Source organism: Vespula vulgaris, chromosome 17, assembly GCF_905475345.1.
Source record: "Vespula vulgaris chromosome 17, iyVesVulg1.1, whole genome shotgun sequence".
NCBI lineage: Eukaryota > Metazoa > Arthropoda > Insecta > Hymenoptera > Vespidae > Vespula > Vespula vulgaris.
The window spans coordinates 858,166-873,839 of NC_066602.1; the positions used below are offsets into that span (position 1 = coordinate 858,166).

General features: G+C 32.1%; 4 long non-coding RNA genes across 4 annotated transcripts in view; 1 reads left to right on the forward strand and 3 right to left on the reverse strand.

Moving 5' to 3' along the window:
- The window catches only part of LOC127070106 (uncharacterized), an 83,896-nt gene that overhangs the window by 20,009 nt on the left and 48,213 nt on the right, over positions 1 to 15,674 (forward strand). The window lies entirely within an intron of this gene.
- LOC127070118 (uncharacterized) overlaps positions 1 to 15,674 on the reverse strand; it is an 89,593-nt gene that overhangs the window by 3,268 nt on the left and 70,651 nt on the right. The window lies entirely within an intron of this gene.
- On the reverse strand, positions 1,196 to 3,047 carry LOC127070119 (uncharacterized). Its single transcript, XR_007784177.1, has 3 exons — positions 2,869 to 3,047; positions 2,316 to 2,626; positions 1,196 to 2,206 (listed from the first exon to the last, which is right to left on the reverse strand). It is a non-coding gene; the product is annotated as an uncharacterized LOC127070119 (long non-coding RNA).
- On the reverse strand, positions 12,067 to 15,022 carry LOC127070145 (uncharacterized). The gene is made up of 3 exons (XR_007784231.1): positions 13,556 to 15,022; positions 13,096 to 13,418; positions 12,067 to 13,001 (listed from the first exon to the last, which is right to left on the reverse strand). It is a non-coding gene; the product is annotated as an uncharacterized LOC127070145 (long non-coding RNA).

Consider the following 15,674-nt stretch of genomic DNA (forward strand, 5'->3'; position numbering starts at 1 on the left):
GAAGCAATTTGTCTTCGAGGGATACATATGGCCAATCGAACCGGTATCGTTTGTTTTCGTGATTAATCCTATTAGATTTCGTTTTTTCATAATCATCCTTTCCGCTTGCTTGAAGCGAAAGTCCGTTTCAGAGAGTTTCCAGTAGATTTGGACATGTTTTTCTGATAGAAATAAAATTCTGAATGTTGACCCAAATATTTAAATATATAGTGAGGACTCTTAGAAAGTATACTAAAAGATTAATTGAACGTTTTAAATATATTCGGAAGATTCTGTAGTTGGTTTAACCAGAATAAAATATCAAAGAGGTCGAAATATTAAAAGGATTACTATTTTTTCATGCTAACGTGAATATCCTTTAATTCTAATAACTGTTATGCATTAGGAAGTAGCAATTTAAAGGTACTCGAGTCTTCTCTTTGATATATTGACATTATTTATCAAGAAATGAGACCTATGTTGAAACATGATTTATACGAATTACTTATTTATTATTCGTTTCCTGAAAAATTAATAAGGTCAATCGAACAGGATTTGGCTTGGTTTGACGAGAGGAAAATAAATGAAAAAACACATTCCTTTTTATCAAAATAAGGGAGGAGATATACGGACGCACGCCCACAGTACCGCGTGCGTATTCCCGCCCACATGACCTAGTGCGCATGAGTGAACAAACGAGCACTAGTGCATGGAGAGGGGTTATAACAAATTGTTTAAGCCGAAAGTACTTGACGATACGTATGGAAGAACGCAACGTGTACATGCATTTTCATTAAATCCCAATCGAAGTGTATTTCAACTACGTAATAAATTAACTCGTCCAAATACTTGTATTTCTGAAAAACCTCCGTTACTGATTATTTTTAATAACTTGACCTGGATATTCTGACAAACAATTTGGAACATTGAACAATATACTTCTTCCCCCTTTAAATTATGTTGAATAATTATTTAAGCTGTTGGTATAACGATGACACGATAGATGGACGTACCCTGAATGATAAACGCATGATTTAACAGTATTCCCGGGATAACAACACCATTTCAATAGAAAATTCCAGTGAGACACGGTATTCCCAATAAGTAGCGGTTCAATCACCGCCCAAATCACTTACTAACTCTGTGGTTCTCTCGAATAGGAAATACGTGAAAGAGAAGATGATGATATTAGGAAACAAAGAAATACGACAAGAGATTTTCTCCGAATACTTGTTTTTATTATCGTGCAATAACGGAAATGAATTCTAGGGTAACTTAAGCAACATATGTATGTTTACAAGATAAGAAGGTGCTATTTGAAGAGAGTGCTTTTAAGGAAAATGGAAGTAGATGTAACTTTCTACGAAAAAATTTTTTAACAACAGAATATTTTACAATACGAATTACATAGTACGAAAATTGTAATATCAGTAATACCAAATAATATCAGAATACTATTTTTAAGTTCAACTTGAACTTACGAAAGAAGAAACATTACATATTTCGTATATGATATTACGATTAAATTGAAAGAAATTAATGTTGATAATTACAATATTTATTGTTTCTGATATTATTATTAAAATAATTTGAAATTATTAATACAAAAATTATTAATAATAACGAATTATATTATAAATAATTACAGTTTTACGTGAATATTGCAATTAAAGAAGAGAAACTTAATTGTCAATTTCATTAGAAGATTCCAAGTTTTATGAAATAATTTTATAAGTGCAAAAAGTTATTCAAGTGCAAAAAATAAAAATATATCTACAGTAGAGGGGAAAATAAAATAAACATATAGTTACAGGAGAGGGGAAATTTTTCATCCCCAAACTAGAAAATTAAAATCTCGGAAGCTTGGTCTTCTAACGAAACGACGTAGGATTAACTTAACCAGGAGAGGTCATTCCTCCCGTGATTTTCGATCCAGTAATACGCAAGTATGTGTCATACGCGAAATAATCCCTAGCCCTCATACGTCCGAACGACGAGCTTTATAAGCAATAAAAACGATTGAAACACCATTATCACTAGTCATTCTATTATTCCATCAATATACTTTAAATTCAGCAGTAGCCATTTGTATAAGATTTCTTAAAAAATTTCATTTGTATATTATAGAAATTACCGGATAATTACTCCAATTTGGGTTTCATTCCATTTGGAATATTTGTGATAAATTCACTTAGAACTAAAAATACTTTCTTCGGCTGCATATAATCTACGAAAATATTAATAAGTTATTATAAGATATATAGATATGATATAGATTTTATATTCCACATTACATTTTAGAATAAAAAATATATCTTATCTCTAAAATATCTTACCATTCAATAAATACAGCATTGATTGATTTTACATTTAAACATAAATGTAAAAAGGAAAATGTTTTCGTAAATTAATCTCGTTGATGGTCTGGCTTGATTTGAATTATCCATATAGGGCGTATCGTCGGATGTATGGAAGAACAGAAAGTGTCAATGCAAATGTGTTTCACTTTGGATGTGCAATGGTGGAGCGTAGTTGAACTTTTCGTATCTACTTTGGAATTGCAATTCAAATATAAGTGAATTCGGCTCCTTTGCAATACATTGAGACTATTGGAACTGCTTTCGTCTTCGGTTGGTTTAATATATCTCTGAAACAAAATAAGATTCGTAGATTAGTTAAGACTTACGGAAGCCATTCAATTGTTCATCAAATTGTATTATCTTTAAAAATAAATTTTGTTACATCCTTTTAAGCGATATAAAGTACTTTTTCCGAAAGGCAACAAACAACAATTTAGATATTATTGATCACGAATATCAGTTTCATTTCCATAACACAAAATTGAAATTTTATAATAAATCACGAACTAATCATTACTAACAAATGTACCTTATATTGATAGCTTAAACAAATGACTAGTAAGAATGAAGAAATTGCTTCAACCGCCTGAATTGCTTATATAACTGATCTCTGGGACGTATGAAGTATGCACGAACGAATATTTGTTGTAGCACACTCGCTCGCGTATTACTAGTTCGACAACCACCGAAGGAATGACCTGCAGTCTCATCGCCGTCCACGGAACGGCGGTATTTGTACCCCGCACCTCACCATGAGTTTCGTAACCGATCGAACACTATGGCGCTCTCTGCGCATGTTTATTACACTTGATGTTGGTTAATCAATATAGCTAAAGAATCAAGATGGTCATACTTTACGAGAAAATGAATTTTTTTCGTTTCTTTTTTCCCCTCCTTCTTTTTACAATTTGATATTAGAAATTAATTACAGAATACTGAAAATTGGCTAATATGATTCTTCCTGTATTTGTCGTTAAAAATATTTATTTTTAAGTGTTAATTTCGAGCAAAGAATATTGTTTGACAATTTTTTTTGTAATATTACTTTCTGTTCTTTTTCTATTACTGAAGATAACAATCTCTTTTTCACACATCTGCCTTTTTTTATGACGCATTAGGAAAGAATATGGATTCATAGAATATCATTTGTCGCTTTTGTTTCCTAATATCAACTTCATCTCTTTAACGTATTTTAATTGGACGCCATTTACGTAAGACAATCAAAATTTCCTATTACGCGATTGAACTACTCGGAAAGGCTTAATTGGATTTGGAAATGAATTTCTTGATGAATATTAATTTATCGACAGACAGATTTATTGATGGGTCGTCCGGCGTTGCACGTGGAACATGGATCAAAAAAACTTGAAATGCACCTGAGGGAGGTATACTTTGCAAAATGATGCAACACGTAGAGACGATCAATAGCTTCGCCGTTGTTCAGGATATTAGTTTTAGCCAGGGAACACTTTTAAATTATGCGTCGAATATTCACTGTACGTTTGCGTGACCATGTCAACGTTATACCAGTTTTAATAATTATTTAGTATAATTCATGAAAGAAGAAACGTTATAATCATTGTTCCATATTGGTTATCATAATATTCACAACACGGACTTAAATAATCTTCACAATATTTAATATACATCTTTAGTAATATAGGGATTTGGACCAATTAATTTGCTGCATAGCACGAATTCTCATGTTAATGAATGTTTCGAGGTATAATGATTTGCAGGTGCATAATACTTTCTCACATACTTATCGTCAAGTACTTTCATACTGAACCTATTGTTATTATCTCTCTCCAAAGACCTATGTTGAAATGTGATTTATACGAATTATCTATTTATTATCCGTTTTCAGGATAATTAATAATGTGAATTGAAATTCTAGAATTATTCTCTTATATAGTATCATATAAGAATGTATGTACTTAATTTTAATTTTTCTTCATTTACTTTAAATTTATTTTTTAATCCTCTCCTGTTTAATAAATTAAAACCAAAATTTGTAAGAAAGAGGGACGAAACATTTATCTATAGCCGAGTTAACTCATATCAATACAAGGCAAATATATGAAAATATGAAATCGATATCGGATGGTACACTTTCCAGATACATCTTCCTCCGCTTTTTTTCTTAATATCTTCTTTTTTTTATATAAATTTTTGGTTTGATTACATTTTATCTTTTTATTTGCTTTATTATTTTATTTTAAATCATATGCCTGATAATTCACAAATAGATATAGATACTTTATCAATATGTGAACGAATATATAAATAAATGAGTAAGCAAATATTATTAGATTTTAGTACATAGTTATATATATATATATAGAACTGGTAGATGAAAAAATAAAGAAGATTCCTTGCACGAACGTAACATATACAAGAAAAAATAAATAAGATTATCGCTACAGTAATTTTAAACAAAATGTAATGAACTTACGAAGGAGTATTGAAAATAGTTTTATTTCCGTCTGTTAATGAGTATGTCCTATAAGACTGGATATATAAAAGCCATTAGCCCTAACTAATGCATTGAGGTTGATATATCGGAATAAAAAAATTCAAATATGATTTATTTTATCGACTGGATGTTATTAACAATAATATAAATGATATAGATCTCAATATCGTAGGTTTTTTCTTATATTTTATTCTGGATCTTCTCCTTCTCGATCTCTCAAGAACTTCCTTAGTCGAATTGATATATAATAAACAGCATGTACTGCCATTGAAAAATGTAATAACTTCAAGTATCGAATCACCATGGTTTTTCTTCTCCACCATTTATTTTGGTACCAACTATTTTTCATAAATTGATAAGATATGTCAACTCCCATAACTTTATCACTATGTTACCAATAATTTTGGATCGATCTTACCGTAAAGGGGATATTTCTTTTTGCTTTTATCTTTCTTTGTTCCTTTTGAATGTTCTTTTTCCATTTGATTCCTCTATTCTTCATTCTCCATACACTTATCTTTTCGATCATTTCACATTGTAAAAATCGAATTGTGTTAATCTTATTTCCGAGGAGGAAATTTTTTTCAGCATTCAATTAAACATATTTATTTATTTTCTTCGAAAACCTTATCAAGAACCATTCATAACCTTAATAAGAAAGTAGAACTCAAAATACTGTATTTAAAAGGAATGGCAATCTCATGCAAAAGTTGCTTTTCTACGATATTTATAAATTATATTTTGCGCAATACGGATCGGTTGATGGAATAACGATGAATAGAAAGAAGTATTACAGATCTTTACTATTCTCAGGGAAGTATAATATAAATGATTGTTATATGTAGGCTTATTGAGATATTTAACCATTCGAGTAAAATATTAGAAAAATACTAAGTAAATAAGAAATCTTATATTACTAGAAATATAATGATTTCGTTGCTATACTCGGTTATAGGTAAAGAGAAAGGAACGAATCCAGAAAGATAATATTTTCCGTGGAACTATTTAGTTGGGAACATAATATACGAAGTATGTGATATAACGAAGCATTATTGGATCATTCCTTGAAATTTTCCAGTGGGAAATAAATTTTTCGGAAAAAGTATTCCGCGGTATGGAAGAACTAAATTAGTCGTTATTCATAGATCAGCAAACTAATTAATACTGCTAAAGGGAATTTTGAATTACACTGATAATACAATGCTATTATCGAATTGTTTGCTTCGTTTGATGAGAGGAAAAAAAATGAAAAAATACCTTCCTTCTTATCCAAATAATAGAGGAGATACACGAACGCACGCTCACAGTACCGCGCACGTATTCCCGCCAACATGGCCTAATGCGCATGAGTGAACACAACAGCACTGGTGCATGGAGAGGGGTAATAACAAATCGTTTAAGCCGAAGGTACTTGACGATACGTATGGAAGAAGGTAATGTCTACATGCATTTTCATTAAATTCCAATCGAAAGGTATTTCCGCCACGTAATAAATTAAATCGCCCAAATACTTTTATTTCTGATAGACGTCCAATACACATTATGTTTAATAAATGACGTGAATATTCTGACAAACAATATGGAATATTGAACCAAACATTTTTTCTCTTTTTAATTATGTCGAATAATAATATAAACTGACGGTATAACGATGACACGGTGAGATAAACGTGCACTGCATATTTAACGCATAATTTCTATCTACATATATATGATCTATATCCGAGACTCTACATTACAGATCTTATTACATAATTTCGTGTTTAATACTAGAATACACCGTTTTATAAGATATGATAGAAAGTTGTATAGCTTTTGATTATTATTTCACACTATATTTCACACTGTGCAATTCTTCTTCGATATGTTATTGTATAATATAGAACAGAAAAGAAAATACAATTCGAGTTACCGGATTTATGGTATGTTTATTTATACATTTTTACGATTTAATCGTATGATCGTATATAGAGCCGACCGTAGTGCAGCTCTTGCCTCTTCCATGATGTTACACCGTGTTTGCTCTCCCTATTGACTCTAAAACTACCTATTGATGAGTCTAACATGTGGGTTGATTTTCTCGGCTGATATTAGTTGAATTGCTGGCTTTAATGTCAGTTAATCAATTAGAATACAGATACATGATTCAAGGAGAACGGGAGTACAAAGAGACAAATGGAGAATCTTCGAGATATACATATCGACAATCGAACCGGTATCGTATGTCTTCGTGAATAATCGTATTAGTTTTCTTTTTGTAATTATCATACTTTCCGCTTGCTTGAAGGGAAAGTCTGTTTCAGAGAGTTTGAAAGAGATTTTGATGTATTTTTCTGATAGAAATAAAATTCTGAATATAAACTCAAATATTGTCATAAATAGTTAGGTATCTTAAAAAGTATATTAAAAGATTAATTGAACGTTTTTAACATCTTCGGAAGATTCTGAAGTATGTTTAATAAAAATATAATATCAAAGAGATCGAAATTTTTTAAGGACCACTTTCTTTCTGTACCACCGTGTAAATCGTTTAATTCTAATAACTATGAAATATGCGGATAGAGCAATTTAAAGTTGCTCGAATATTCACTTCGATATATTAACATTGTCATTATTGGCATTATTTTCCAAGAAATTCGATATTAAATTCAATATTAAATGCATTGAAATGTGACTCATCTTTATCCTCACCTACGCCTTCTTCATCCCCTGTATCACCATTTTCTTCTCCATTTTCTTCAACATTGATTCGCAGAACTTCCTTTTTGGTATCCTTGTGAATCGCCCTGAGATTTTCTTTATCGTTCCCAATCACCCGAACGGCATCGAAATAAACATTATTACGGTACATATAATTTTCTAGCCAATTGCTGTCCAAATTAACATTAGTTCGATATTCAAAAGCACTGTCAACGTTGTTATAGATCCTTACTTTCCCTTCTCGACTGCGTTGAATCCTTCTGAGGAACAAGATGGAATCAAAGAGGATTCCGGAATGAAATCTTCTTTTCTACGAAGGAATATTTCTCCATTAGAGAAAACATTCCACTTTGACCCACGATCTGTGTGTACCGTTGGACGTCTCTTCGACGAACCTTCTGAATGCTATCGATTATATCCTCTTAACGAAGCAGCTTACCTTTGGATCGTTTGAAGGGAGATATTTCCTAGCCTCCTACCACCGTTCGAGCTTTATAAAACAATACTACATCGGAATCGAGAAGGTTCGTCGTCATGACATTTAAAAATGTTGTCTTCCTATTTCTCTTTCTGGTTATTATCGATCACCTAACGAGCACGGTATAAAAGATGGTATTACGAGTAAGTTAGAGAGAAGAACGATGTTTCAAAAGGAAATGTCTTGCTATTGATTCCTGCACGATCATTTATGGTATTCTCTAGAAGCACTAGAAAAATTTTGAAAGACGTTGAGAATTTTAGATAATACAATTTCTCCGACCTATCTGTAATTCAATGTGTGCTCTACATGCATAAGATATATGGATATGTATTTTTTCCCCCATTTTTTTAAAATTGGGCCTACAATGTGAAGTATCCCGTCACTGTCGATGAACTGTATCAAAAGACTGAAAACTTCAAAGGACGACTAGAAACTTCTAATCCTGATCACTTCGTCGATTATTCAAATTTTTATTATGGAAATAAGAAATCGAAAAAAATATTGTTTGCATAAATAACATCTTTGGCCGACGTTTGACAGATGGAAATAAAAAAATTTGGGTAATAACGCTCACAAGATATTTTTGTTATGAGAAAATTTCAACGATAAAATTAATTCCTTTTCATTTAATATTAACGCGTGATACGCCGTCATGAATTAATCGAAGCAGAAGCGTTTATCACAATATGCAGTTCTGTAATGTGGACCATTAGATATGGGAGTCAATAGGAAATGGGAACAGTCAGTCGAATTGAAAGAGATTGGTCTACAAATCTGTTTCCCCGCCATCACACCATCCAAACCGTGACGGATCGTTCGATCGGGGAATAAGGAGTTTTGATTGACTGGCCTAAACCGCATTCCAAGAATAACGCCAAAAGGAACATAAATATAACCAATGTTTTTTTGTAAATCTATATTCTTTTTCATTATGTAATAAAGAAAGAGAGAAGCTTGTAAACTTAAATAATACGAAGAAAACAGAAGGTAATATTACGAAACAAATTTTCAAACAATATTTCTTGCTGGATATTAATATGTATTTTTAAATATTTTAAACGATAAAACTGGTAAAAATATTAATAGTCGATTATCAAAATTCTTTAGTTAATTTCTAATAGTAAATTGTAAAAAACAGAAGGTGTGAAAAAAAGAAAAGACCAGAAACAAAAAAAGGAACATAATTTGTCCAGTTAATGGAAGTATAATCGAGAAATTTTGCTTACTTACTTCCGACCCATGACATTTCGGCTCTTTCTATCACATAATACGTGGTATTGACTAACTGCATAGAATATAATAACTCCTTCCACCTAGCCACGCCTCAGAAATTAGCTAGTCACCCGATGTGGCGATATGCGGAAGAAATTCTCCTGCAGAAGTCATCCTCTCAATAATTTTTGAAGGAGTAATACGCAAGTAAGTGATAAAATTATCGCATATATATTTCTTACGTTTCAAAAAAAACTTACAAGCAGTTCAAACAGAACTAACAATTTCTTCATTCTCCCTAGTCTTTTGTTCGTTATCGATATAAAGTAAATTTACCAGTAGTCATTAGAATATAATTTATTATAAAATTTCATTTCTATTGTGGTAATCAAACTTATTTTCGTAATCAATGTCATCCTATGTATTATTTTGTTGCTTTTCGGAGAGGATACTTTATCTGTATTAAATGGGCGTAACCCGATTTGCCTTTGATGACTGCATAATTTAAATGAACAATTGAACGTCTATCGTAAGTCTTAACTAATTTACGAAATTTAAATTATGTCACAGATATACAAGACTAGAAGAAGGCAAAAGCAATTCCAATTGCTAGGAAGTATTGCAGAGGATCAGAATTGAACGATATCTGCATTCTTATTACGTCCAAAGAAGATATATGGATTTGAACTAAGCTCAATGTGATCATTAAAAATTTGCCATCCGAAATGAAACGCTTTTCCATTGGTACTTCCTGTTTTTCCTCAAATCCGACGATTCGTTCTACTTGGATAGTAGAAATGTCCGAAAGTCAACGAACTTAGGAAATGGAAACGTTTACCTCCTCACTCTTATATTTCAATGGTAAATCAATCAGTGCTGTCCTTATCGAATGTTGAGATATTTTAGAGATAATATATAAACTTTTTATTTTAAATTGTAATACGGAAAATAAAATCTGTATCATAGGTATATTTTAGAATAATTTATTGAATTTTTACAGAGATTTTATCATGGCGACTAGAATATTTCTGTTGATGAGCATTATTGAAGCATATTGAAGCAGAAGCGTGTTTCAAGAGGCAGTTGAAAATTCTAACAAAGGAAGGAACATCGTTAGCTATTGTCCATGTATGCATTATGTGATTGTGAATACCTAGGAAGAGGAAGAAGAAGAAAGGACATACGTGCTTGACGACGAAGTTCCGAAAGATCAATATGGCAAGGTTTTATAAAGCTTGGAACAAGAGTACGAGGAAATGGGAGGGATTTATCTTTTTCAAAGCATCTAACTGTGAGCGGCTTTAGCTGGAGGTTATAAGCGATTGTGTTCAACAAGCTTTGTCGAAGAGCCGTCCGACGTTCCATGCGAGGTAAGGGTCAAAGGGGAATTAAAATTAAACTGAGGGAGGTTTATAATACAAAATAATTGAACAGACAGGGACGATCAAAAGATTCATCTTTTTTCAAAGTAATCCCATTAGCAGGGGAATACTTTTAAATTAAACGTGAAATAGAAAGTCCACGTCACGTCATTGTTATTCCATCGATTTAAATTAAGTAACCATTCGAAATAATTAAATGGGAGAAGTATTGAATTCTATATTTCAAACTGTTTGCCGTAACATTCGCAACATATACATAAAAAATATTCGTAATATTTAATTAGCGTTTTTCTTAAATATTGAAATTTGGACGAAATAATTTGGTGCGTTGCGCTAATTACCCATTTAGTATGTTATGAAAGGAATTTCGTTATAGTGGATGTCCGTAATACGTTCTCCCATATTTATCGTCAAGTACCTTCGTTTAAACCTTTCTCCATTATCTCTCTCCATGTACGTGTGCTCTCGTGCGCGTCTATCCGCGTAAGATCGAGTGGCTGGCATTGAGTGTGCGTGTGTACGTAGAACTCCTGTCTTATTTTGACAATAAGGAGAGTATTTTTTCATTTATTTTCCTGTCATCAGACCAACCGAACAATAGGAGATTGGCTGTATTATTCAGTTGCCTATTTAGCTTCATTGTTTGATAGCACGCTTGCTTATTTTGCAGAGCAATAGCCTATATTCTTAGGAACCAATTGATTTGGAACATGATATACGAAATATTAGATAATTAGAAGTATAATGGGATTATTGTTTTGCATTCTCCAATAGGGAGTAACTTTCTAGAACAATTTACCCGTTCATACGGAAGAATCATACCAGCCGTGGTATATCGATCCGCAAAAGACAAATGAAATCATACAGCTAAATAGATAATTGAATTATACCGCTAATCGTGTTATCGCATTGTCTGCTTGGTTTGATGAGGGGAGAACTAATGAAAAAATACTATCCTTGTTTTCAAAATAAGAGACGAGATGTACGCAACAGGCACACTCATTACCGTCCACTTGACTGGAGCACGTAAACGCGCATGTGCACGGAGAGAGGTAGTAATAAATCGTTCAATATGATGGTGCTGGACGAAAGGTAGGAGAGAAGGTAATCCTCAACGAGCAAATCGTTAAATGCTGATCGATACCCGTTAACAAGGAAAGTTGTAGACAAGGAGGATCATATAGTTTTGCAAAAAAAATCACCATTTTGCCCATTATAATTTTCTATGATGTCTGCGATAAATGTTGAATCAATTCTTTTCCAACATTATCATCCCTAGCATTAGGTGTGAGGTCTTTCCGTTTTATTATTACATGACATCAGTATTACTGCTGTCGTTTTATATTTTTTATATTTTTTTCCCGATTAATATATTTTTTTTTCTAACATGTCTGTATTAATATTTGTCTTGAATCCAAAGTTCTCCTGCGATATTACTTATGACACGAAACTAACTCGTGTTTGGAAATTTTGCCATTCTCTTAATGAAAAAGAAATGAGTAATTAAAAGCGTTGGTAGTCTCAAATTGTATATTACGATATCACGAAACGATATGTACCAAAAGAGTATTACGTCTCTGATTTTCTGGCTTATTTGTCTAGGGAGCAATCTGTTTCACTAGAAGTTTCGATACGAAACGAGTACAGCTTCGCAAATCTCTCCTGTGTTTCATGATTGCTTGTTCACTCCATCAAATATCGCTGCATCGTACGAGGCGTACTCGCGTACCATTGCAGACAAGTCCTTATTACTCTCTTTAAGTGGTTTAGAAAAGCTCTCAGACTGTTGTGAACGAAGTTCTTCTTCGTAAAATCGACTGATATACTTTTTATATAACTTGTTTATTTGACCATTTCTTTATTGACTAACTCAGTGGTTCTCTCGGTGGGGAAACACGGGAAAGAGGGGAAGGTAATATTAGGAAACCATAAATGTAACGAGACATAGAGTATAATATTTACATAAAGATACAAATATAATTACGTAACTATAGGAGAGGGGAAATATTTATCCCCATGCGTTCTAGTTAGAGAATTAGAATCTAGGAAGCTTGGTCTTCTATCGTTATGACGTGACCAATTTAACTAGGGTAAGTCATTCCTTCCGTGATTTTCGACCCAGTAATACGCAAGTGTGTCTCATACGATAAATAATCCCTAGCTATCATACGTGCCAAACAACAGCTTTACAAATAATAGAAACGATTGAAACATCTTTATCACTAATCATTCTATTATTCCATTAATATTCTTTAAATTTAGCACTATATTTGTATAAGATTTATTAGAAAATACCATTTCCATATTATAGAAGTTACCGGATAATTACTCCAATTTGGGATTCATACCATTTAGAATATTTGAGATAAATTCACTTATAAATAATAATACTTTCTTCGGCTGCATATAATCTACGAAAATATTCAATAAATTATTATAAAATAAATAGATATGATATAGATTTTACATTCCACATTACATTTTAGAATAAAAAATTTATCTTACCTCTAAAATATCTTACCATTAAATAAATACAGCATTGATTGATTTTCCATTTAAACATAAATGTAAAAAGGAAAATGTTTCCATATATTAATCTCGTTGATGGTCTGGCATTTGTACTATCCATGTAAGACGTATCGTCGGATGTACGGAGGAACAGAAAGTGTCAACGGAAATGTGTTTCACTTTGGATGTGCAATGTTTTATTATCTGGTGGAGCGTTGTTCTTCTTTGGAATTACAATTCAAATATAAGTCAGTTCGGCTCCTTTGCAATACATCCAAGCTATTGGAACTGCTTTCGTCTTCGGTTAGTTTAGTATATTTCTGAAACAATATAAAATTCGTAGATTATTTAAGACTTACGGTAGCCATTCAATTGTTCATCTAATTGCATATAATTGCAATAGTTCATCTAACTCAAAAATAAATTTTGCTACATCCTTTTAAGCGATATAAAGTACCTTTTCCATAATGCAGCAAACAATAGTTTATATAGTATTGATCACGAAAATCACTTTCATTTCCATAAGGTATACTTGAAATTTTATAATAAATCACAAACTCATGACTACTAACAAATTTACGTTACATTGATAGTATAAGCAAATGACCAGTAAGAATGAAGAAATTGTTTCCACCGCCTGAATTACTTGTATAACGGATCTCTGAAACGTATGAAGTATGCACGAACGAATATTTGTAGTACCACACTCGCTCGCGTATTACTGGTTCGACAACCACCGAAGGAATGACCTGCAACTTCATCCCCGTCCGCCGAACGGCGGTATTTATACCTCGCACATCGCTTTGGGTTGTTAGTCAAACAACCACGAGGGCGCCCTCTGCACAGGGTTGTTACACTTGGCGTAGATTAATCAATATTTCGAAAGAAACAAGATGGTCCTAAGCTACGAGGAAATGAATTTCTCTAATGATCTCTATTAATTGGATGTATCATTATCCCTTTTCTCCTATGCTTTTCTGTCGTTTTTTTTTTCCCTCTTTCTCTGTACAATTTGAAATTAGAAATTAATTAAAGAATTCTGAAAATTGCCAAATATGTTTCTTCCTGTTTTGGTCGTTAAGAATATGTATCAATAAGAATTAATTTGCTGCAAAGAACATTGTTTGACGGTTTTTCTTGTAAAATTATTTTCTGTTCTTTTTCTATTACTTAAGATAACAATCTCTTTTTTACACATCTGTCTTTTTTTATAACGCATTAGTAAAGAATATGGATTCATATAAAATCATTTGTCACTTTTTTTCTCCTAATATCATCTTTATCTCTTTTACGTATTTTATTTGGACACCATTTACGTAAGTCAATCAAAATTTCCTATTACGCGATCCAACGACTCGGAAAGGCTTATTTGAATATGGATTGGGGAGAAATGAACTTCTCGATGAATATACATTTATCGACGGATAGATTTATTGAAGGGTCGTCCGACGTTGCACGCGGAACATTGATCAAAGAGATTTGAAATGAACATGAGGGAGGAATATTTTGCAAAATATTTCAACGCGTAGGGACGATCAAAAGCTTCACCGTATTTCGGTGTTAGCCAGGGAACACTTTTAAATTATGCGTCGAATATTCAGTGTACGTTTACGTCATCCTGTCAACGTTATACCGGTTTAAATAATTCTTCAAACTATTTATTAAACTAATTATTAAACTGATTATCATAGTTGGATTATATAATTATTTAATGTAATTTAAAAGAAAAGAAACGTTTAATTCAATGCTCCAAATAGATTAGCATAATATATACAATACGTGCTTAAATAAAATTCATAATATTTAATGTAAACGTGCAGTAATATAGGGATATGGAGCACTTAATTTGCTGCATAGCTCGAATTCTCATTTTAACGATTGATTCGAGGTAAATGATTTGCAGGTAAAATGTTCTCCCAAACTTATCGTTAAATACCTTCATACTGTACAATTATTATGGTCTCTCTCCATCCGTGTGCGTACTTTTGCGCGTGCGGGATCGTATTAAAGCAGATGGGATGATTGGGCGATGCTATGGGCGTGTGTGCCTATGATTCCTCTCGTATCTTGAAAATGAGAAAGATATTATTTCATTTGTTTTCCTCTCATCAAACCAAGCAGACATTTGGATAATACGATTACCTGTATAATTTAGAAATCTCCTTAGATGGGTGATTTAATTACCCTGTTAAGTCTTTTACTTTACTTTACCACTGATTTAGTTCTGATATAGAAACGTCTACATTTCCCTAAAAATTTACTCCCGATTGGAGAATTTAAAAAATTATCTAATTTTACTTCTAGTTATGCAATATTTCTTATACTATGTTCCTTACTAATTAGTTCCAAGCGAAATATTATATTTCTCTAATCTTTTATTTCTTATTTCGTACAACTGAGTATAACAGAGATTATATTATATTTCTAGTAACATGATATTCGTATTTTCCGAATATATTAACCGAATGTTTCAAATTCTCAATAAGCGCATATATAATCTAACATTGATAGAATAATTGCCCCAGTACAATAGAGATTCATTATACTTATTAATGTTATTATTATTATATCAAAAC